This window comes from Triturus cristatus, chromosome 1_2 (assembly GCF_964204655.1).
Source record: "Triturus cristatus chromosome 1_2, aTriCri1.1, whole genome shotgun sequence".
Lineage (NCBI taxonomy): Eukaryota > Metazoa > Chordata > Amphibia > Caudata > Salamandridae > Triturus > Triturus cristatus.
The window spans coordinates 910,219,435-910,241,712 of NC_140580.1; positions in this window are offsets into that span (position 1 = coordinate 910,219,435).

Below are 22,278 nucleotides of genomic sequence, written 5' to 3' on the forward strand. Positions count from 1 at the left end.
AATGCCCTCCTGGGCCGGCGCACACCGGGCTCGGGGCGGGCCCAACATGTGTTTAAAAAAACCTAATTATGCCCCCCAGGGCCCGCCGCGTGCCCCGTGTGCGGCGGGCCCAAAAAGAATTCCAAACACACAAGATGATGGACGGAATGTTGCACATTGACAAAACATTCACCCCCAGTCACAGATCTGGATTTAATCCATCGTTATTTTGCTCACCAAGCCACCCCAGTTCAGACATGGCCATATGCAAATCAGCCTTGATCCTGTGCCTCATGGGAACAGTCCAGCTTGAACTGCCAAGCCATGTCTTCCCTGGACCGGAATCAAGCATCCTAGGACCACTGAAAGAGCGAACCATTGCCCAGCGCGTATTATTATATACAGTTGCTGTTTACAAAGAAATTATACAAGAATGGTCGCCTTTTAAGATTTATGGAAACCTTGTATATAAATATACACCCTGTCACTTACGATTAGGTTCCATTTTTCACTTTGGGACACAGTGCACAAATATCTGTTCTATTGTAAATTTAAACAATGCATATAATAAGTCTGTTGTGTTTATAAAACATGTCATAATTGTACAAATGTGTTGGTGGCTCCTTGCCCTCTGACATTATTCTACCCTCTTTTATCGCGATTATGCAAATTGTATTGCTTGAATCATTTTTTATGAGTCCACAGGAACCGTTGTTTCCCCTCATGGGAACAGTCCAGCCCGAACTGCCAAGCCATGTCTTCCCTGGACCGGAATCAAGTCCCGTGCTCTCCATGCCACTGGAATCAAGCTATCCTGGCTGAAGAGGGGTGAAATCCCGAAACCGGTCCTAGGATGCTTGTTTCCAGTCCAGGGAGGACCTGGCCTGGCAGTTCGGGCTGGACTGTTCTCATGGGACACAGGGTCAAGACTGATTTACATATGGCTGGGTCCAAACTGGAATGGCATGGTGAGCAAACAAACGATGGATTTAGGCCCAGATCTCTGTATTGGGGTGAATGTATGACATTGTTCTGCGCATTCTGTCCATCAACAGTTCTTTTTCCAAAAAGAATGCCACCTGGGCCCGCCGCACACCGGGCATGCGGCGGGCCCAGCATTTGTTTAAAAAAAAACTATGCCCCCCAGGGCCCGCCGCGTGACCCGTTTGCAGCGGGCCCAAAAAGAATGCCCCCCTGGTCCGCCGCACACCGGGGTGCGGTGGGCCCCAAAAAAATTAGGCCTCTGGGGCCCACCGCACAAGGGGCACGCGGCGGGTCCACAACCATTTTTAGAAGAAAAAAAATGCCAGGAGGGGCCCGCCGCGTGCCCAGTGTGCGGTGGGCCCCAAAAACATTATGTCTCTGGGGCCCGCCGCAAACTGGGCACGCGACGGGCCCACAACCATTTTCAGAAGAAAAAAAATGCCAGGAAGGGCCCGCCGCATGCCCAGTGTGCGGCAGCCCCAAAAAACATTATGCCTCTGGGCCCGCCACACACTGGGCACGCAGCGGGCCCACAACCATTTAAAAATATATAAAAATGCCAGGAATGGCCCGCCGCGAGCCTAGTGTGCGGCGGGCCCCAAAAACATTATACCTCTGGTGCCCGCCGCACACTGGGCACGCGGCGGGCCCACAACCCCCCAAAAAAAAAATGCCAGTAGGGGCCCGCCACATGGCCAGTGTGTGGCGGGCCCCAAAAACAAAATGCCCCCGGGGCCAGCCACTCGCTGACCAGGCGGCAGGCCCCCCACAACACAGCTTCCTCACCTGGGCCGACGGTGAGGTGAGCAGCAGCTGCAATCCTTATGAAGGGAACAGCACAGTAGGTGAGGAATGTAAATATACACCACCTCACCTGCCCTGCCTTGAGGAACCTCCTTCCATTGGTTGGACCCGTGGCAAGAGCCCCCCCCCCCCCCGCCAATAGAAGGGGGTCTGGAGATATCGTCACCTCCTGTTGCTCACTGACATCAGCTCCTTCAGAGTGTGCAGAGTTACTTGGATAGCAAATATTGTGGTTAATGCACTGCCTCCCAGCCAGTAAGAGTAAGGACATACAATCTGAATAAAGTTACATCTGATCAATTTTAAACTGTTTTGACATCCTGCCAGTTGTCCGAATGTTTTTTTACCATATTTAAAGCCCCTAATTCGGGAATATCAGAAGGTTTGTGCTCAATAAAAATCTATCTTCTAATGTGGTAAACCCATTCAGCGATTCAGAAGATTTTCTGTATCAATAAATGGGTTTAGCAATGATTACCAAATGGCTATTTGGAAGGGCCATCCCTTATGAATTGCAGATCGGTACCCTATTTATCAATGCTCGTAATTCCAGTTGCAAACCACTTATTGAAGAATTCCAAATTTAAAAAAATCCCTTTTTTTTTAAAACATGAAAATTGGTCTGGTTTGCTGTCTCTTGCAAGCCACCATGTCTCCGAATGAATCCAATAAGAGTGTCACAATTTGTGACTTACCTAACGAATATTAGCTAGGTAGGTTGTTCTGTGACACACTCTTGCCTTATTTTTTGCAAACTGAGCTTTTAGTAGATGGGTCAGTTCAGAAATTAAATCACTAGATGCAAAAATTCCAAGCACAAATTCTGACCACTACAATAGCTCATCTGGCACATAGATTCCTTTCAATTACTTCTGTACAATTTCCCCAGGATATAGAAAAAACTGATTTCAAAATATACACAATAAAGCGGTATTATTAGTTTGCTGTTTAGGTCGAGCATTTGAGACCTCTTGTAATATGCTTTAGTATATACATATATGTGTATGTACTTTGTGGGTTCTGGAGATCAGCCCTAGGACTTGTCTGCTTCCGCTTAGGGACTTTTTTTCTGTTCAACTGCCTCTATTTAACAGTTGTGATAGAAAACGACGAGCAGAGGTCAGTAAAATACCAGAATTACTTTGTGCTGAGGGACTTTCTTTTTTTGTATTTTTCTGGCAGCTGCCTCTATTTGACTTTCTTGATAGAAAACGACCAGCAGAGGTCAGTAAAATACCAGAATCACGTTAGCATTCTCTAGATTCCAGTCCATGGAAATTGTCTTCCACGAGCACTCATAGACAATAATATTTTTCTCAAATCTTGTATTTTCAGTGACATGACCACCGAAGGCCCTGATTTTATATGAAAAACAGAGCTTTGGACTATACTATTTCAAGCTGAGAGGCAATATTTCTCTCCATATGTTCCCATACCTGGTGTGTCACGCAGTTTGGTGCTTACTTTCCCTCCATGTTTAAGCCAGTAGATGTTTCAGCACCCAGGCTAATGTGCTGCCTAGCTAAATACATATAAGATCCCAAAGGCGAGACCGATTGCATTGCAAATGCTTGTTTTCTATTTATTTTCACACACTTTACTACTGCCTGGGCAAGCGTTTCATCTCATTGAGGCCAGTTTTCCACCTGAATACAGCAGTGATTAATTTGTGAACATAATGCTAGGGCCCAAGGTATTTCACATGGGTCCACTGCAGTTGGCATAACCCACATGTCACTTTAAACTTCAGATTCAAGTCTGGGTTTTATCTGTTTTTTAAAGATACAGTTAAATGCTCTACTAATGAACTTTGTTTGAAAAAATACACAAACAGCGCCACCATGTGGTAGATTGTCATAGATATGTGCCAATGTTTACAAATAAGTGCCGGTGCTGAGCACCAGAAAGCACCGACATAAATTAAGCACCGGAATACAGCAATCAGCAACTGCAAGGTGACCAGTTAGCCTCTGCAAAAAGTTCTCTTACTGTGCGGTGCCATATGTGTCACTTTCTTTAATAATTTCTGCTCCATTTGAGCTAGAGAAAATTGGAAATGCCACCGAATTACATATTTCTTGTGGCCCTCAATATGATTCAATTATACAGACACTCCGTAATGGTCAGTGTCTAGTCAGAGCTATTACCTCTTAAAGGAGTACATCCATAATTTACACCTGGAAAAATGGTGCAATTTAAAGAGGGACTGCATTGAAAATCAGCGGCTCTCTGGCAAAAGCAATTACAGTGACATGAGCCCTAACGGCATAGGCAAAAATATATGTTTACCATTCCCATAAATAGGCTTTGGTCTGTGTTAATTTATATGTCTGGGAGTAACCAGAATAGTTAAATAGCCCCCACTTTGAACCACATCCAAAATAATATGGAACAAGCAAGCGATGCTATTGAGCCCAGCACTCGTTTGGGGAGCTCGATGGGTGGGTTGGTGGAATGGGGTTGCCCTCTTGATTTTCTTTTATAATTCATTCCTCCTTTACATCGTTTTCCATCCATCCATTCCATTGGGCAATCCTTTATGTCCATCTTTATCCCTCCTTCAGCTTGCCACCACTCAACCATCATCCACCCTTCCTTTTAACCATGTCTTCACTTCTTCCCTTTTATCCATGTCTTCACTCCTTTTTTCTTCCCTCCATCCATCTGACCCACTCTTCATGCTTCTCCATATCCATACTTTTCTTCCTAATCCATCCATAATTGTTGTCATTCTATTTGCCAATTATCCATCTGTACATACTTCTCTCCTTCCACCAGCCATCCTTTTCTTCATCCATTCACTATTTTTGCATCTATCCATCCAACCACCTAATTCCATCTATTCATCCTCATCCATCTGTCCGTCCTTTTACGCATCCATCCTTCTCCCCATCCCTCCAAACTCCTCTGTTTATCCACCTGTCTTTCTATCTATTCACTGTATCTATTGTTCATGTTTTTTTATTTGCTGTAGGTTTCTCAGAACTGCCCAGTGACACCCACCCGTCACTCAAGCTGCTAGACTGGGAGGTTGAGGACGCCTTTGCTTTTATGGTTCCTATGATTTTAAGACAGTATTCTTGATGCCTGTTGTCTGGTCAATATGTTGTCCGAAGGGCCAGTGGTGGTGAAAGGATGCTATGGCGATCTTTTTTGGTAGGTGCCTTCATAGAAAGTACACTATGGACCAAGGTTATCATGTGGGCTTTCAGCATAATGGCTTATTTTCAGAGCTCGCCTCAATGCTGGAATACTTTAGAGGAAGGTACAGAGTTATATCAATGGGCCTACTCTGTCACTGACTTCCATCGTGCAGTAATTTATAATTACACCGCATGCGCTTACTGCTAGCTCTTGCAGTTAAGACAAAGCCTTTGGTAGTAATTATATCTTTCCACCACTTTGACTTCTCTATAATATAAAGGCAACTTGAATTCCGTCCTGTGTTTCTCATTACTCACGGATTACGTAGTTTGGGAACATTGGCTAGCTCATAGTTAGATTTAGAGGGTGCAAAAAGCAAAACCGACCTGTATCTCAGACTCTGGAAGTTACAGTCAACATTGTCTGACGTGCTCAAGGTGTCTAGGTGCTCTAGTGTTTCAGGGTTATTGTTGGTGGGCACCAGATAGCAAAATGGACGCTATCTTGGTTCCTGGCAGCTGCAATGTCTGATATCTCAGCTTCTTCTCGTTGCAGGAGACATTTTTAGTTACCCCGGGGCCTTGAGCCTTGGCCAACTCTCAATTAAGGGCAGGCTGATTCTTGAGTTAGGCTGTTCGTGGTTAGGGTTTTCTTCTTGCTTGAGTCCCACTCCTTAGGGGATGCTCAGGTTAGGCAAAGGGCCTGGATGGTTCCTTGCCTAGTGAGACAACTGTACAGTGATCCTCTCGCATAGGGTGTGATGGGAACAGGATCTCAGGCCTACCTAGCAGGTGTAAGGGGTGAATTCATGGTGTTACAATGTTGGCTTATTGGAGGTGAAACATTTGCCCCCTCCTCCATGCATGTGTGCTTCAGAATGGGCTTTAGGGGACATGCTTTCAGACTGACAAGGGTGGAGAAAAAACTCCCTCAAGGGCTTTCATGGCTACAAGGATTTTCGGCCTTTGATGGAGGAGCACATGCCCATCATGTTGGGTTAGCAACCAGAGATCTAACCTCCACTTGGTTTGATGGCAGGCTTATGAATCCAGTTAGTCATTCTCCTCTGTAACTCAACTATCTTCTTTCCAAAGTTTCCTAAAGGAGATCAGAACTACGTGCAAACTGATTCTAGCAGGATATTAAGCAGTTGAGGAATGCAGGTCGATCAGGATTTAGATACAGCTTTGATGGAGTTGGTCACAGCTGGAAAGGGGTGTGGGTACCCTAATCATGCTCTTCAGGGTCTCAAGCAGATTCAAGGTATTGACTACAAAGGGCTTCTCCAACTTGTAGCTCGTGAGCTACTGGTAGCTTTCCCGCTACCTGTAAGTAGCTACCCTGCGTACAGTCCAGACTAATATGTTATAAGCTTTTGCTTGGCTGAACTCATATATGTATACCAAAATTGAAAAGTGTCTTTAAAAGACGAAAATGTGTATATAAGATAAGCTGAAGTTTGGGGGAAAATGGCTGAATTTCCAAAATATATTTAAAGCTGATATTTGAGTGTTAAATCATGTGCCATTGGGGAGACTTTTTTACTAGCATTAGTACCTTGGTCCCAGGGGCATTGAAGCTATGACGGTTATGTATTATACAGGTAATTGGCAAAGTCTTTTTTACATTATTTCTGGCAACCCTGCCTAATGCACTGATGTGATTACTAATTCTAAACGGGCAGAGGGGTGGCTACCAGTGTTCTCTTGTCTGACGTGGTAACTATTATAACACCAATATTTTTAGCTCAAGATGATTTTCAATTAACATAAGTAGCTCTTATTGCAGAAAAGGTTGGAGACCCCTGGTCTAGCATTTATCTATGTCGAGGGGCCAAATCTGGTACTCAGGCATGGAAAATGCTCATGTTGAACAGTCGTTGCATCCTTTATTTATAGCTGTCTTCCTAGGAAAGCTGAAGGGTTCCCTCCATGGGTCTTGTCACAAGCCTTCTGAGTGGTATCCCTGGGGAGATGCTATCCAGGCAATGTTTACTGATGTGGTATTTCCAGACCAAAATTACTCAGTTTGCCAAATAGCAGGCTATGTAATCCAGTGTTGTGTTCGCCCCAGTTTACTGGGGTCACACCCACTAGATCACAAAAAGCCCCTATAGGCAAGTACAGCCTTGTCAGAGGTAATAAGGGCTGGCAGGTGTCTCACTCTGACTCCACAGAGTTATGTTTTATGTTTTATTAGGAGGGATTGTTTGGAGTCAGACAAACCTTAATTTCACATCCACAGGTGTTATAGATTGAACCTTGCCCCATAGCCTGAAATCATGTACATGATATTGATTTTAAGTAGTATAAACAACTAAGCAATAATAGTGCTAATTTGAGCACTCGTTAAATATGCCCCAATCACATTTCGTCACATATCCCTAGCCGATTCATTTTTACCTAACTTGCAATGTGACATCTAACAACATGGATAGTTAAGTTCTAAATAATATGCCATGTCATGTACTGCCTCACTACATACCTTATTGTGCAGTCTCATGGTTCAATATCTCCTCCAATAACCATCCACGTTTCTAATCCTGCCCTGCAACAATGCCTTATACACCTTTCTTATGCATGGTGCTCAATGGAGTGTGCAAGGGTAAGCTCATGCTCAGATCCTGTAGTATTACACAGGAGATTTGAACAATCTTTCTTGTTCAAAAGAAGAGTTTGCAGAAACTTTCTGCGTAATTTCCTTCCTCATTCCTATAGGAAGGAACCCAAAGACCTCCTCTTCTAGCTAGCTACTGCTGTTGCGTTTGCAAAGAATTCTTGCACCAAATAATGAAAACACTCAGGAAAATGACAATTGTTTCATGAAACCTGTACTTTACTGGTTGTTTATAACCCACCATCTTCATCTTCTGGTTCAAACTTTTTAATACCTCTTCTGCTTACTGGAGCACATTAATTTCTTTTTTAATAATATTCCAATCTGCATGGCCACCGCCTCCGTTATGATAGGTGTGAAATCAGATAAAAGGTAAATGTAAAGTTCTCTAATGCTTGTGAGACTGATTCTAATGTGTAATACGCACATTCCGATATTTCCTTACCAGATTGTGTTATACGTAAGACTAGTCCTGTGTGTGATGCATATAGATAGTTTCTAAGGTCTCAGTAATTGCTGGAGGGTGTGTGTTTGTAGTTAGTGTCGAAACTGTTGCACAATGTGCTACTTGTAGATTGTAGTTGTCATTCGCAGATTTTAGTATTGTCATTTATGTCGGTGAAAGTAGACTAGCTCATTTACCATCGTTTAGATATTGCTTGTTAGTATTTGGCCCGTGGAGCAACAGAATTACCCTTTTCCATCGCTGTGGCAGAATTAAATCATATCCACAAAATGCGATCCGTTCATCCACTCACAGTAAGCACAGTAACTGTAACAGCTTCTCAAATTTCAGCAAAAGTTTGCAAATTTCACTAAATATGACTCATTTTCCATCCCTATTAATTCTTCAGAAATTTTTGCTTATGGACACCATCCGTTACTATTTGTCATTCGAAGAGTTGAAATAAAATATAGAAATGTATTTACATACGAAAGAAGAGCCCAAAAGTCTACACAACCTGCTGTATTTAAAAATACAGGTTGTGGCTTCCAACAAACAATGTAAGGAGTGGGAAATCTCCTGGAATGATATACATAAGCATACTCCAATTTATTTTACCCGCCCATTTACTTCTTTAATGATCAGCCTTCAAAATATAAGTCATTTTTCAGTATTGTAATAAACACATGATTTAGCTGTGTAATACTTTTTCATCATGAGTAAATGGGAATAATTCAAAGTCTTGCGCTGTGGCTAACTGTAGGTTGAGGCTGGTAATTTGCAAGGAAGAAACTTCCTTAACATATTGTAGTTTGCATTCCCCTTTAATAGTATGCTGTTACAACCGACCACCAGCGCCTCACCTCGTCTGCCATCACCCAACCGCCACCATCAGAATTCTCCCCTTCACGTTACAAATTTCAACCCAGCCCATTAAGATCGAGAAATAAACCCTATATTAACACAGTATTTCTAGTGCTCATTCATATTATGCGTTTCAAATATTATAAAGCTGTTTCCATGTCACTCTAAGAGATTTAAGCACCTGTAAAGAATATACAGTTTAAATATAGCTTTGTATAGTTCCTACTCATATTTCGATAATATTTCTTTCTCAGTTTTAAGAGCTGATTATGTATATTCTGAAACTGAGCACATTCTTTCCTTCGGCATTCTGATGTGTCTATCTATTATTGTGAGTGCACCTTTAACATTTTATCTCTCGATTCCACTAACACTCCTGGCTGCTTCCCTCTGAGAATCGGTAGATTTCAGCGTTAATTCCATTCTTATTCACTATATTAAATCTCCTTTTTCGATTTACTCTTTTGTTACAGACCCTGGAGGAAAACGCTAGCATTTATTTACTCATTAAATGATTGAATGTGTCTGTTATTGCAGCCAGAGGAAATTTGCAGACCACGACTGACACAACGTTTCAGTGCTATTTGTGCTGAATAAGTCTCCATTGCACTCCTGAAGTCCATCAATTATTTCGCCTGCTTCGGTGTGAGTTCTCCATGAGAATCATTTCAAATTGATCATTTTGTTCATCAGAGAATAACTGAGCAACAAATGTTTCATATTTTGACAATTTGGAATCATTGCCTGTTGGATTTTCGCTGCATTAATGCAACAACAGTCCACAAATCAGCTACCTCTCTAATTGCTTGCTCGCTGTATGCCTTTGACCATGACCTCCTTTTGCTAGGTTTGCACTATACAGATTCAGCATCCTTGTGTACATACCTGCACTAGGTTTTCAGTGCATTCTGAGGTCGGTGTCAGTGAGGGTGCAGATGGTGTCGCTGCTTCAATTTCAGGCATTACAGTTCTTACTGCTGCTGATTTGTGCTTGGGTCCTGTTGCTCATTTGGATGCTGGTCGAACAGCACCATATTCTGCAACGTTCTTGTCAGTTGCACAGTTCGTAGTATTTCTGGCAGTTGACGTGACTGGGTTAACTACAGTGGCATAGCTAGACATATTGCCTCCCGGGGTGGTCCCTGAGTTTGCCACCCGGTGCAGGTAAGAGCGGGCCCCCGCGGGCCATCGACAGACGGCTTGTTCCTGGGGCGGGAGGGGTTGGTAGTCGACAGATGACTTGCTAACCTCCGCCACCCCCAAAAAGTGCCCCCCCCCGTCCCCTTCAGCTATGCCACTGCTTTACTAGATGGGCGTCATGGCATGGTCCCACCGAGTCCGGGGGCACCTGCCTCTTTTTCCTATTTTCAGGGTAGGGATGGTTGAATCACATTTTTTGTTCCTTTCGTCACTATGAGTGGCACAGGCTCCCTGTTGATGGGACCAAATTATTCTCTTTTTTAATATCTTCTCAATCACATGATCCCCAAATTTGAGTAGCCAGACAATTACACCAATTAACGTTGACGGAGCTGAAGCCTGCTTTACATCACCGAAACCTGAGTGAGATGCAATCCAGTAACAGATTAAGGCGTGATTGGTCATGAGGATTCCCCCCTTCCAGAAGGTCCGGCATGTACATGTTTTATGCCAAACAGCATTTGGTAAGGTGTGCAATTCAACAAAATATGCCTTGGCATATTAGTCAAAGCTCTTTGCATGGTGGATAGGTTGTTTAACCAGGATGCACCATCACTTAAGACCCTCACAGTCATGGCTTGCTTAAGCATACTAGTGACTCTATCATCCCATTTGACTGAGTCTAAAGGGGTGTGAGAATTGAAGGCGTACTTCCACCTCAGTGAGCGCCTCTGGTGATAAGTTAGTGATGAAAGCTAGCCGTTGATCTCAGTGAAAGGTACTCACTCCACCCATGTAAAAGTACATCAAGTCTTTTGCGACTGCGTGGGTCGTGATCTCGATCTCGAACTATGGCCACACACACCAAAAGTTACTACAGAAATTCACCACTAATAATATGCATTTGTATTTATTTACTTGCTTAAGCAGCTTGTTGTGATTGAGACAGAGGGTTTGGAATAGTTGTACTACTTTTACAAGAGAGATTTGTGGTGGCCTCACTACATTCGTAGGATTGATCTGTTGGCAGGTATATGCCTGAAGTACAGAATACCAAGATGTTTTGGAAGCCAGTAACAGGCTTGCAATATATGGAGAGTAGCCGAAACTCCTGTATGTGCTAAACCAATCTCCTTGTGTGCTGTGTTAGTTACATCAAACCTGCCTGATTCAGTCAGAAAGTCTTGATTACCCATTCCTGGTATTTTATGTTTAGCTTGGCCATCTTGTCACAGGAAGTAGATGTACTTCCCTGTAAAGCCTGAAGGTGGGGCTGTCTTTTTGTGGGATGATTGTATTGCTGAGTATATTTTCCAGTTGACCTCATTTTGCAGTTGTGTTACGCTGCTACTTTGAGGACATTTACTGCATTTTTCGCAGCGTTATCACTTACTGATTGCTTGTAGAGTAGATTCCCTCACTCTGGTGAGCTAGTATATGCTGAACATCCACCAATGAAAGCTCTCTTCTGAAGTCAGCTTTCCATTGCCAGAGCTGGTGCGCTCTTATCATCTTCCCTTGTGAGTCTTTGTGACCATTGGATTTCCAATCTTTGAAATCTAGATCACACCCGGTAATTAAAACGAGAGGTCAGAAATAATGTTGGGAACAAAACATTTGCTTTTTGTAGCGCTAAGAGGAGTGATTTGAATTCAGCTAATGGGGCTGTTGCGTCACCTAAGGACTTTACACGTACATGCTTTAATTTAACATCAGAATCGTCCCTCTACTGTGGCATAAGCAGCTGAGTACTACTGTTTATTGCTTATTGCAGGATGTGCCGATCTGTCTGTATAAATGACTGAGTGATAATCACTCAATGCATTTATGGATGAGGGATAGGTAATTGCATGCTGAAATTGAAGGAGTAATTATTGTACTTTTAGTGACAGATCATACTCAAGTTTAATTCCGGTTCTGGCTTGACTCAGGCACCAGTGCACTCCTAAAGCTTTATGTATTTGATAAGCTTGCTTTAGTAGCTGCCTCGAATGATGGTATGAGGTAACTAGAATTAGGACTTCCGGTTTTATGTTTTTTTTTTTTTTTACATTTTTGTCTATATTGATCCATAATTTGTTTTGCTCCTCTATCTGTATTTATCCATATTTCGTTTGTGTTAAGTGTAAAAAATCAAGCAGCAATGGGTGTATTGCCACGTTTATTAACAAACAAGTGCTTACTCATGTTTGAACTGCAATGAGTTTTAGCCATTTACTTACAATACAATCATCTGAAATCATTTGGAACAGCTTGAATAGTTGTACGGCACCTGTTATGTAAGCTTCATTAAGAAAGCTTTTTTCTTTTTTTAACTCCCTACCTGTCAGTCTGCACAGCTATTGACCTAGCAAGCACCATTGACAGTGGTGAGAATCATCCAGGAGAAAACGTATTTTCTAGATTTTTCCATATTTAAAAATAAAGGCAGATAGGAAAATCAATTGTTTTCTGTATGTATTATTAGTACAGATCAGTAAAAACAAAAAACTGGGAGCCTTAACTATAATTACTTTTTTGCATTCTGTAATGAGCCTTTCCTTAATGATGGCCACCGGCACTTCACTGAGAACTTTCTCTTTCAGAGCGAAATGCTCTTCTGCTTCAGAATATAAATGTGATTTATATACAAATGGCGTAGTCTGGTGTTGATTTTACATTATGGTACTGAACTCTACAGGGCTAGGAACGCTTACTGTTTGTAAGTTGTATGTATTGCCTAGTATTTGTAAATGTGCTCCTGTAATCATATTTTCTGTATGTCTCTTTAGCTCTAAGAAATTGAGTTTGCTATTCCTTCTGGTCCTTCTCCATGAATGTAGGGGTGATCAACTGATACAGAGCTTTTAGTTTCTCATTGAAATGTAGGAGAAAAGTTTGTCTGAAGATCAGGCATCACTTTAATGCGTATTGCTTTTTGACAGTGTTCGGGATCTCCAATGTCTCGCACTTTCCAAGACCTCCGCTGCAATCTCCTTCACTTCATGGTTAACTAATAGCACAGGAAGACTATATGTAACATGATGCAGATGTTAATTTTATCCTGACCCGGAAGACGTTCGTTTTCGTGCAAGGAGGCCGGCTGCTTTTTATCAGGTTTTAACATATTATATCATGAAGTTTGCACATTACGACAAAAAATAGAAGGTCAGCCCCAGATTAAATGCATAGGTTACACCTTGAGAATACTGAAAATAGATGTAATCAAGTCCCAGTACTTAGGATCATTAATAATCTATGAATCTCAACCTAGAGTAACGAAGCTCTAGTCTCCATATCAGTACAGTGGCACGAACGAACAAAATCAACATAGTTTGGCTTTTATTTTAAGGTTTTTATAAGTGGGACATCCTCAAATCCCGTATAGCAAAAAAAGAAATTTGCTTCAAGTGAAAGTCAAGTGATGGAAAAACTAGCTTTATTCAAAAAGCTTATTAGAGAATTGTCCTGAAGAAGGTGAAAGATCACTCAACCACCGAAACGCTGCGTCGACTTTTCTGTCTCTGTATAAAAATATTTTTTATTTGATTTTAATCTTGCTATGTGTACAAATGCTGAATAAAATTGTCTACATTCTTTAATATTTTGTGTAATTGGTTCTCTTTATGTGATACTGACTTATTGACTTTGTATGATTGTCTAGGAATAATATTTCCTGTGCAATTCCCCCTCAATATTGACACTACATATACGTTTTGAATTGTAATTGTATTCTTGGGATGCTTTGAATTTTTGTACTCTCTATCTTCAATGCTGATATCATCTGCATTGGGCTATTTTATACCCTTGAGGTAATCTTGTCAATCAGAATTGTGCCCCCCAAATGAAAAGGATGCCAAGTAATATAATTCAGAAGCTATGCTTTAGGCAAAGAACACATTGTCCATGTCATTAATCCAGTCATATGTCCATTCTGTACAGCATCTGTTTTACAGTGTTGATTCAAATTATGATAGTTCAATACTAACCTCCAACATGTATCTGATTACAAAACAGCATAAGTAGTGGTGTTCATAGTAGATGGGTATGGTGTGATTATTCTTTAAATTGCAATTCATCCAATATGTATTTTTGATCCTGCTTTGTCCCCAGTTTTATTACGTACTAACTCTGAACTTGCAGTTCACCTCACAAGTGGATGACGTGGAATTGTTTTTTTATCCCAACCTGCTTGATTTTAGTATAAAGTTGGAGTTATTTGTAATGCCCACTTCAAGGCATGTCAGTGCTTCATTTGCTGAGACATTAGTGAAGAGAAGGCTTGTCAGGATTCAGGATAGAAAAAAGCCAGTGAAATTAAAAATAGCCATTAGGGTCTCCTTTTCCTTTTTGATGTCCTTTGATATGCAGGAGTAGGAGTTGGATTCTTCAGAGAACTGGGCAGTGGAACACAGGAAGGAAAGAAGGCAGCTCCTCTCACTTACTGGTTAGCCCTTCACCGCCGAGCTTGGCTACAGCTGTACAAGTATTTAAACCCTTCAGCCCTGTGGGTAAGTGTCTGGCACGAAACTGCGTTGTATGGCTACGCCGCTTGCTGATTAGTTCATCCTCCGGCTCTCCTTTCCTCCATTTTATTATTTTGTTTCCTTTTGCTTATGTGAGTTTCCCTGCTAGATATTCAATACCAACATCTCTGTTTACGTGTTTGTCTGTGCTGGCTGCTGGACTATCAAGCATCCGTTTTCCTCTCCTTTACGTCCTGGGATTCTACGCCTTTTTTGGTTGGTGGGAGGGCTCATGACAGCATCAATCGCCTTGGAGTTTGGTAAGTTGCTCAAATTGTCCTTCTGTTAAAGTACTACTATTTCTTGTCTCTAGTACCTACCTTTGCTCCATTTTCCCTTCATCAGCTACGTCTGACTTGAAAGGTCTTGTGCAAGAACACCTCTTGACTGAACTAGATTAACCCGATGACTGGTTTCTGTGTCTCTCACCCCCTTTCCATCATTTCTCTATAGGCAGTTGTCGCTTATCAGAGAAGTGTGGGAGTATTGGGGCTCTCAATGGATCCATCTCTTTGAGTCCAGCTTACCAAGTATTCTACCCCAGCTGGTATGTCTATTATACTTTGTGAGGACCAGTGTTCCTCAGCTAGCATATTATCATAGGAATCTGTCATTCGAGTCCAGTAAACTATAAAGATGGTCCACTCAATGGTCACTTCCATTTAAATTGAGGTTTTGTAAATTAAATTCAGTTCATTTAAATGCTCTTTTGGTGTTTCTACCTCAAAGTAGTCATTAGTCTCCTCCATGAGCAAGAGCAGTTTGAATTTCAGGTGGGTGGACTGTCTTGAATGGCCACTACATGGTCTAGAACAGCCTCTGGCCATTCCTTTTCCCTCAGTAGGATCATCTGGTTTTTGAGGCATACTGACTTTTGGTTTCAGTTTCTTTTGGAAATGCTGTTTGGATTCAGAACTAGATCCGCTTTGTTCTCTCTTCCCTGCTGATGAATCTGTCCTTTGTCAAACCCTTGGCAAGAGTGGGCACTTTAAGGGTCTTGTTTCTTAGGTTCATGAATCTGTAAAAAGACAGTGATCCTAATTAGAAGATTAAGAGCTCTCTTGAGCTCTTATTGTTATCCTGTCTTCCGAATGGTGCCCTTCTCATTCTTCATCTTTATAATAATATTGGAATTTCTTTTTCTGAACCTACTCCTGGTCTTCACACCCTCCTACTGGGATCGCTGCATACCATGTTTCATTTCTGTTGGGTTTGTTTCATTCTCATGTTTAGTTTTAGTTGTGGGTTTAGGGATTTGTACCCAGGGTGTCTCTTCCCATGAGGCATAATCATAAGAGATATTTGTGGTAAACCCACCTCTTTCTGATCTTGTGGAGTAACTGTATATTTTTAGCACGTGGCCAAGAGATATGCAATAATGTTTTCTAGAACTATTTCAGGGAGTGCATCTATATCGCCTGTCCCATTCATACCTAGGTCCACGGCAGCAGAAGAATTGCGCTCCTCCTGTATTTACTTGAGGACATCTGGTAATACAGCTATTGAGGGCATATCATGCATAGTAGTGTAGAGGGTTGCAAATATGTTTCGACGTGATTGGCATCCCCATGGGACGGCAGATGCTCATTATCAGGTATTCATCATTTGAGGTAGAGTGAAGATGAACCACCTCAAACTTATAGGTCTTCCTAGCAGCCCAAAATTGAATTTAATTTTGTTGCGCTAGGAATTGGTCCAGTATTGCATTTATAATCTGTGGATTAATGGAGGAGGCTTGTGCACACGCAGGTGTTGGAATAGTGCCATAGAAATCAGTGCCCAGTGGCTCTAACACAAACTGTCTCACCTGTCTGCCTGTTGCTGTCACTTCCATCACATTTTTCTCTAGTCTTTTCTGTGGGTGAGGTGTTTATGGAGCTTAGGCAGGCCAGATCTATCCAGTACCATTAAAGGTCGTAAACACACTGCATGTATAACATGTAGTAGCCTTCCTTGATACATTTTCATAGGTTTTAACTATGTTAGTGGCACATCAATGAATCTCCGTGGCTCATAGTGTGCTGAATAGCCATGCCTCATCTGCAGATTCTGGTTTAATCTGGGAACAGAGTTATAAAGTGATATATACTGGGTCTGCTTTGATCACCTACGGAATTTATCTCCTGGTTAGTGGGACTCCCCTTGCTGTCACATGGGAAGTAAGGGCAGGGTGCACGTTCTCTGGTATATCCACTGTTTCTAGTTCTTGCGCCTCCCCCTCTTCTGTCATTGTTTACAAAGAGCCAGGCTTGGTGCTAGCAATTTGGTAACATCCTTTTTAACATTTAAGCACTCAACAAACCTCAATTAGAAGAGGAAACACTTTCCTAATACTGAGGAAGGTCTGCAAAAATACCTCTAGACCTCTTGTATGATGGTCTTGAGGTAATTTGGTGTACAGAACACTCTTAGGCCCTTGAAACAGTTCCCACATTGGGCACCATGTCATGTTAGCCCAAACGTATTGGAGTCACACTTGTTGCTCACCCTAAGCTCAAAATGTAAATACAACCTTAACAGATGAAACAAGAACTGGCAGATATCACTCTCCACCTTTTTTTAATTAGTCTCTAGTAGGAGTGAGTGTTTGGATTCAGGCACTAGAATCTTACATCAACAAGTAGTATACATAGAGCCCCACCTTATATCTCAAGATCTGTGCACACACGTGATTTGTATTTTAGTATATTATTATTTATTATATATTATTTATCTGCAAATAATCTGGTGGAGAATGCCGACTTCTCCTTTGTAGTTTAGCACAAGGTGATCTACTATTACTCAGTCATTAAGGTACTTTCTGTCCTCCCAGTTCTTGTAAGAGTTCACAAAGTGAGCTGTAATATCCATACCGTGTTGGTATTGCTTGTCTACATGTAATACCAAATGGATTTCCTGGGGCCTTATAAGTTAACTAAGAACTTTACCCCGCTGATCCTATTCATGATTTCATATAATGGAAACCACATATTTTCCAAGGTTCTTGGCCTAGTTGGTTTCATATTCAGAATCGATTGGACCTCCTGGTACCAAGTAATGGTTGCCTGCTGATTAAGTGAATCTCTGATAAGTTTTTGGCTGACTGGATCTTTTCATTAATCATGAGCTGAGAATTCACATTATTAGGCCACCAGAGCCAATCTCTCCCAGTCACATCATATAGGGAGGCCTGGGATTTTCTTTGATTAGTTTCACTAAGTAGAGGGCATGAGTGGGTCCTGGGCACAGTAGTCAAAGAGGAATTTAAAGCGGCTGGAAGCTAAAGCTGTCAGAGGCACCTCTCTGTCCCACTTCCTTCTCAGGGCCTGTTCTCATGCATTTGTCATGCTTTCTAGAATTTTTCTGATGCTCTCTGCTAACATGTTGGCTTGAGTGATGTAGTGACTCCTACACTCTCCCCCTATGACCTACATTAAGTCAATTGGGAGCAATTTGTCTTGAATCCAATATATTGGAGATGGCCCTTCAATTTAGTATGGTCTGTGAGACTTTCACTATCAGTTTCAATGCTGGTCATTGTAGCGTCCCCCCATCCCAGGAGCATGTAACAGACCACACCACACACTGAACTCTAATTTCCATGTCTTTATTCCTCAGCATGCAACCGTTAACTGAACATACCCAGACCCAGCCACACCCGTCACATTATGTAATACTTGTAATGAGTCTGTCCAGGGCCACTAGAGTCTTCATGCACATAAACACTGGACACAACATCTCCCTCTTTGTTAAATAAAAAGTACAAACAAATATATACACATATACACATTACAATTCCTCAATGAGATGTCGAGGTGTTCACACCAGCCTATTAGATTTAGTTGTATGAGATAGATTAGGGGGCCTTCATCTAGCATCTCCCGAGAAGAGTCGAAGGCTTAACTAGGCTCTCAGGTGGACTTGCCTCATTTGTGAGGTCTAGAGGTGATGAACATTGAGGCAAAGGCTTAAAGTGTGATGATTCTCTTGTTATGGATTTTCCAGGTCGTTTGGCCGTTACCATATGTCCTTTGCTCGTCACAACTCTTAGCAGTTCAGCATAAAATGGATTGTCCATTTTGCGGATCTGCTTTTGCTTAACAAGAACTTGGTCTCCCTTCTCAAAAACTGTGTCTCCAGCATGTTGGCGCTTGTCGGCATATGCCTACATTTTGGATTTGCGAGAGGTGTTAGTGACATGAATCTCATCAGGGTCTATTGACCGGCTGGTGATCCATTGAGGCATTTTTTAACCAAGAGCTCTCCCAAACAGCAAGGCGGCAGGACTTTCTCCTGTCATGGAATGAGGAGAGGAATGGTAGGCAGGAAGGGCTGGGTGCAGAGCAGACTTGAGGTCTATGCCTTCCAATGCAGCACGTTGAACCACCCTTTTCAGAGTACTCATAAATCGTTTCACAAAGCCATTTGCCTATGGCCAGAACAGTGTACGTTTCTGATGTTTGATGATCAAATGATTAAGAAAGTCTTTGAACTCTCTGCTATTAGAGAATGAACCATTGTCAGATTTGAGATTGGAGGGAACACGCCAAGTTGGGCAAATGTCATCCAGCCTTTAGATGATTCTGTCATGTGTGGTTTATGATAAGTAGGCTTTCCTGTTTTCAGTACCTTAAAAAACAGTGGTTATCAGTTGTTACACATTTTAGCGCCATTAAAACAGAAACAGTGTTTTTCCAGTTTTTATAGAACGTTTTGCTTTTATTATTGCTTGCTTTCTGTACTGATAGTGCACGTAAATAGACAGTGTATATGAGATCCAAATACATTTTTACAAATCAAACTTGTTCTAGTACATCATCCAATACCTCTTCAGTGAGTCTTGTCATGTGAGCTCACCTTTTCCTACCCATGTAAACTTTTTTTCTGTGAAAAGGCCCTCTCAACATTGGCACTTGAGATGCACAACGCCAAAACAGCCAGTACACAATTTGCTAACTCTGGCCACTGACATAGCTTTCCATGCCAATACTGGTGCACTTGAAGTTTGCGTTTCTCTGGGCAGGTTCTGTAACATTTGCGTTGAACTGGGCGCTTATGCCCTCAGAGTTATTAAGGTGGTCAAAAATGAAGCAGCACTTTTGAAACCACAGAAAATTAACCTTTACGTAATGGGTCTAGAACTGGTATAGAGTACCACAGTGAGGTTTCATTGACTTCAAATGTCCTGGTTGGTGAAGGGACATTTCTATGCATCATTACAAGCCATTTCTCATACATTGTAAAATAAAAGTTCCTGAATTACTCTTCAACATTGCTTTGCTTACCAAGTGGTAAGCACTCTAACATGGAACATTTTGCAGTTCCAAAGTCACTAAAGGTGTCACCCAGCCCCTTCGCATCTACACCAATTATGCTGAACACTTGGCAGACAAGGGTGTTTCCAGACTCTAGTTTTTGTATTATGTCCACTACAGCAGTTATGTTTTCCAGTAAAAATCTAAGAATACAGTACAGTGTACTTTTTTTCACATCATTATCAATATGCAACCAAAGTTCCTCACATTTCTTGCCTTTGGCATAATCACTCAACAAAAATTCTGTAAACGGTTGCCACATGGATAATATAGCGTTCACAGCCTTTTGGACTGAGAACCATCCGCTAAGTGACACAGTTGGGATGAATCTTTCTTAGATGCCACACAAAGCACAAAATGAGAAATATTTGCGTATTAGTTCCCACACATAACAAAACAGTGCACCAGAATAGACTAACAAGTCAATAGCATTCTTCATTAACTCTGAAGATTGTAGACATGCTTTCAGCATACCATCTAACAAGTGACAAGGACCTCTTACAGGGAACCACTTCAGCTCAGGAATCGATTTTGAGAGGTAATCACACAACATTTTTCATATACATAGCTGAATCACGGCAAATACAAACAATATCACACTTTGTTGAACTTGGAAAGAACCTTTTTGTATCAGCATTCCAAGTGACACTGCGTTCCATGTTTTCCAAAAGTCTGGTGTCAGGTTTTTACCACTATCCTTAATGCTTGGTGTTAGCACTCTTTTCACATATACTTGTCACTATACCTTGCATTGAATGTTTAAAACCTGCTATCAATACTGACTCACTCGAAACTGGGGGATGATGTATCAAGGGTTTTTACCGATTTCCTGTGTGTAAATGTGATGGCACATATCGGGAAAGATTCTTCTGAAACCAGCCATTTTACCTATCAGTGAACGAATCAAACGCAGCCAAAATATCAAATATGATTTTGATATTTCCTAATTGCTTACAGTTTCTAAAATAATTAAACAAGACCTAAAACATGCTTCTAGACAATACATCTTTTGACCAAAGACCACAAAACTGAAAAAAGCAAAAGGAAGACGAAACAATATTTTTGTGACATCTCTAAATAACAAAACTCAAGCAGAATAATGTTAGCCCAGTCTTTCTTGTTGCTAGGTTGTGAAACAAAGTTACATTGTATTGGTCGCTTCAGGAAGAAAATAAATGACTCGCTCTTCTTTTCCTTTCTTTGAATGGCATTTAGTTTGTGGTTGTGCAGGTGTTTTTTCAGTGTTTAAATGTTTACACTGGTGAGGGCTATTTTCCTTCCAGTGGGGTTTTATCAGTTATTATAGGTTTAAACCTAAAACCGGACAGCCTAATGATAAATCTTCCACTAAAGGAAAACCTGAGTAATGATGTCTGTTGTTAAGAGGTCAGAAGAAATCAACAGCTGGTCTCTCCCAAGCTTGGTTAGGTGGATCAGCCATGTTCAATGGATGCTGAGCATTTTGGGAGACAGGCAGTTGCATAGATGACAAGCTTTAAGTTCCATTTCAACTTCAAGACGCAGAACCAAATTCGATCTCTGAGGGCTTTTTTAGTTGCAGAAATGCCATGATGTGTTTTGTGTGCCAGTTCATTAACTTTTTGCCTTAGGCTTTCAGGGATAACTATTCTTGCCCCTCTTAGTATGACACAATCATGTGTAGCAGAAAGGTCTTGACGCAAATATGTGAAATTCTTGTATTCAACATCATCTGTAAGAGGTCGAGTATGCTTCTGTCATGATTTCCTTTATCTTGAGCTTGAGCATGTGTTTTTCAGTATTAGTAGCTGCTAGATTCTGTTCAATAGAAAGAGCTGCAGGTACACTTGACTTTACTATGAAATTGATGTCGGCCTCAGCCACTTTTAATGTTGTGCTATGACGCTGTAGCAGCACTTGTGAAAAGTAGCCTGTAAGGTTTTAAGCTTTCCCTGATTTGTACACAATCGTGTAATCATACTGCTGCACAGCAACCCCACCTCTTGATGCCAGGGGGAATCTTGGCTTTTTGATTTCTGAAAATGGTGAGCTATGCTTGATGATCTGTAACACAGGTGAAATGCTTTCCATATAGAAACACATGGAAGTGTTCAGATGCCCATACTACAGTCAAGGGGCCCGATTCACAGAATTAACTTAAGACTAAATCCTAAACTTACTACTTTGTGGTATTCACAGAATGCACTTACTACTTTTGGTATTCACAGACTGGTATTCCGGCCCGGAAGCCCCGCCTCCGGGCCGGAAGCTCCGCCTCTGGGCCGGAAGCTCCGCCTCCGAGCCAGAATTTCCGGCCCGAGTGCGGACGTAAAGTTAGTAGTCGTAAATCCATTCTGTGAATACCAAAAGTAGTAAGTGCATTCTGTGAATACCACAAAGTAGTAAGTTTAGGATTTAGTCTTAAGTTAATTCTGTGAATCGGGCCCAAGCTTTCTTTCTATGTTTTAGAACAAGTACATTCAGTCTGAAATAGACTCCGGCTTGTACAGGCAATAATGTGTCT